The sequence below is a fragment of the Muntiacus reevesi genome, chromosome 22 (assembly GCF_963930625.1).
Source record: "Muntiacus reevesi chromosome 22, mMunRee1.1, whole genome shotgun sequence".
Lineage (NCBI taxonomy): Eukaryota > Metazoa > Chordata > Mammalia > Artiodactyla > Cervidae > Muntiacus > Muntiacus reevesi.
Genome location: NC_089270.1, coordinates 23,862,613 through 23,866,238, shown reverse-complemented (window position 1 = coordinate 23,866,238; position 3,626 = coordinate 23,862,613). Strand labels below are relative to the sequence as shown.

The following is a 3,626-nucleotide window of genomic DNA, read 5'->3' as shown; positions in this document are numbered from 1 at the left end:
AAACTCTAAGTATTATTAAATAATAACTGATAACTCTTTAATACTGCAACATCTTGAAATACCTTCCAAATGACCAAAAACAGATTAAATTTTATTCAGAAATAACCTCAGTTTCTTTTACACAGAACTATATATTTAAAAACACTAGTAATCCATGTAAGATATACATAAAACCCTGAACTGACTAGATTGTTCAATGAATAATACTCGACACTGTTTTGCTGTTATGGATAAATGAGCTTATTTAATGAGGCCCATTTAAGAAGCTCTAGTCTATAGAATGACATGTTCAAATTGTTTGGTCCTATTAGTTTTATTAACAAAAACCTCCCCTTCCTTTGTAAGATGTTTAATTCCTCTGAATTTCACCTTTAAAAGGCTTGACTTGATTGCTGTCAAAATAAACCACAGGTCAAGTGTAACCCTCCAGTCTCCAGTCTATAGGCTCGACATGAATTTCAGCTTTGTGTAAGCCAGACAGTGACCTTCTCATGAGTTTTTCATTAATTTCACAGTCTAATGTTAACACTTTCCACAAATTATCCTTCCCTTTTCTAGACTTTGGGTAGAATGTCAAATTAATAATGACATGTGATATTCCTTAGCATAATCTGCCAAAATGTGATAATTTCCTTGGAAGAAAAGCCACTGGCTGCAATCATGTGTCTGAGCTGACAGAAATCCAAATGAATCCTATATAAAAAGAAAATGTTGGTGTGTTCTGGAAATATGAATGTCCACTTTTAATAAATTCAAACAGATCCCAACATAAACATCTTCAAACTTGATGGGTTTTACGTGACTCATCATTTCATAGATTCTGTATAACAGAATCCACTGCAGGAAGGAGAGAATACCTTGGATGGATATTCCTGGTATGAAATATGGGTTTTTTGGTAAAATCCTTTATAGGAATAATTATCAGTTAGAGAAAAACCTGTGAAAAACTTCTCTGAGTGGTTTAAATTTAAAAGATACTTCACTAAATTGCCAGTATTGACGAAAACATCAGTGTCTGTCTTCATGATATACCTGGCATTGGGGCAAAACTCAGTTGCCCACCTAAATGCCATAATGGTTTTCAAGGTCAGATTACTGTATGTGTCTAAAAAATCCTGTCGTATTATGTCTCCATAAAGGAGGTGTTCATCCTCTAAGGATAATGCTAGACATTAATGCTAATGTCTTCCTTTTCAGCCTGTTGGCTTAATAAGAAAAATGTAAGAACTTCATATCCCCACCAAGACTTCTTTTTACCCTAAGTACCTCTTATGGCCTGCCTGGCTTTCACATCTGAGGGGTGTGAGGTCACCAGGATGACAAGAAATGGGTTTTGATGAGAGCAGTTCGAATGCTCTTGAAGTGTGAAGTGGAAGTCTTGTCTGTGAATGGGTTCATACTCATAGAAGTACATCCAGTTCACACATTCTATCACATTGCAGACTGATACTGGCAGGCTGAGGTACCACATCACCAGGAAACTCAGCAGGCACAGCAGCAGGAGGCTCCATTTCAGGGTTCTCAGTGACATCCTAGCCAGAAGTGTGGTCAGGAGTGCCGGGCCATTTCCAGCAGCTCAGAAGCATGCAAGCCTCAGGTTCTTCTTCTTGATTTTTCTCTTCTAAGTGAAAGACCTTCAGTTTCACCAACTGAGCATTCCATATGAGCAACTGAGCTTTCGACTGATGCTAAAGCTGAAACTCCAATACTTTGGCCCCTGATGCGCAGAGCTGACTCATTTGAAAAGCCCCTGATGCTGGGAAAGATTGAAGGTAGGAGGAGAAGGCGACAACAGAGGATGAGTTGGTTGGATGGCATCACCGACTCAATGGACATGAATTTGAGTAAGCTCTGGGAGTTGGTGATGGACAGGGAGGCCTGGCGTGCTGCACTCTATGGGGTCGCAAAGAGTCAGACATGACTGAGTGACTGAACTGAATTGAACTGAGCATTCGATAGCAAGTAGCAGTCAAAATAATGCTTGCAATTTCTATTGAAAAACAGAGACTCTCAGATTGGCTTAAAATTCTAAGAATTGTGCATATACTGCTTATAAGACACATGCCTGCAGAATTTCAGATGAGACTAAAGTACCAGATGAAGTTTTCTGTTTTCTACATTCCATGCTTTAATGATAAGATTTGCCCCGGTGGGGCAGCTGAACATTGCCAAGGCCAGAGCCCCAGGGCTTGGCTGATCGCAGTTCCATCCCAGCCGGGCTCCAGAGGGGGCCGGAGGTGTAGGTGGCACCACCCTGCCTGCCTCCCTGCCAAGCGGCCCCGGCCCGGTGTCCCTCCATGAGGGTATTTTTATCAGAGCTTTCAATGTGTCATTTATCTCCTCCTCTATAGTTATTGCCTCCACATTTCCTGTCTGCCCACAGCTTGATCCCCTACTGGCCCTTTCTGGATGCTTTAGGAGGACACATTATCAGACTGATTGTTCACAATGTGTAAAAGCACATCATCTGACACGTGTGAATGCCTAAATAGCACCCTGTGGCACTTCACTGGCTCTAAGCCTGCTATTCACACATCAAGGATGGCCAGCAGGCCCAGAGGCTGCAGAAGGGAGAGAAACTGAATACATGAACATTCAACAGCTCCAAGGCTGGAGGTTCATGTTAGTGATGATTTCCATGCTAGTGATGGTGATTTGTGAGGCTCAGAAGAAAGAGCTCCTCTCCCTCCCAGCTACACCCTCTCAACTCATACATCATAGTGTTCCCTGACGAGGCAGCCTTGGGAACTGACATCCTAATGTCAGAGATGCCTTCTCCGAGTTAAGGGGCTGTCCTTTTCAAGGCGGAGTCTTCTGCAGGGCAAAGGCTACTGCTATTGCCTAGAGGGTTTATTAGGACTGGAATTTTCCATTCTCTTCTCAAAGTGCAAGTAGATAAAAAATCTAAGTGATCCTGGGTGAGACATGGAAGGAGAAAATTGAGGGCAGGGAAAGATAGTCCGGGTGAGTTGGGAAGTAGGGTGAGATTCCTCAGAGTCAGCCCTGTTGGATATGGGGGAAAAGACCCATGACCAGTTTTACCTTCTCCACTTTACTCAGGTTCATCTGGGAAACATGGTTTATGAAACTGAGGATGGGGTGGGTAATATACAACTACTCAAATTCCATCACTTCATTCTCTCGTGTCATCTTTTTAATGCCTTTTCACCAGCCACAAGTCTCACCTCAAATGCACACTCATTGCTTAAGTCATGAGCAACAATGTGGTGTCACAAGTTAGTTATTATTAAGATAAATAATACTTTAAATCTTCAGCCATTTCCTCCTACTTGGTTAATAATTTTAACAAGAACTTTGAACAGGATCACATCCTGCCCTGTTTCAGACATATTCTTGGATAGAACAGAAAGGATGAATAACAGCTAACCTGCCTTGCTTTGCACATAAACCACAGCCTAGCTCACCCAAGTCTATGGAATCGTCCAGACTCCATCGTGTGCTCTAAAAGGCCTTTTGAGCTCAGTGGCCTCTTCAGCTTTGCTTCTGGTCACACTTCCATTTGCACCATTTGCTCTTGCCATACCAAAAAGCTTGCTACTTTCCCAAATACACATTTCTTCAGCCTGAAATGCTACCCTTCATCCAGTGCCTTAATTTCAGAGTAT

The 3,626-nt window shown here is 42.0% G+C and overlaps 1 pseudogene; it reads right to left on the bottom strand.

The window, feature by feature from the left end:
* Positions 1–578: 578 nt before the first annotated feature.
* Positions 579–2,299, bottom strand: LOC136153050 (UDP-GalNAc:beta-1,3-N-acetylgalactosaminyltransferase 1-like; annotated as a pseudogene).
* Between the last annotated feature and the right edge of the window lie 1,327 nt (positions 2,300–3,626).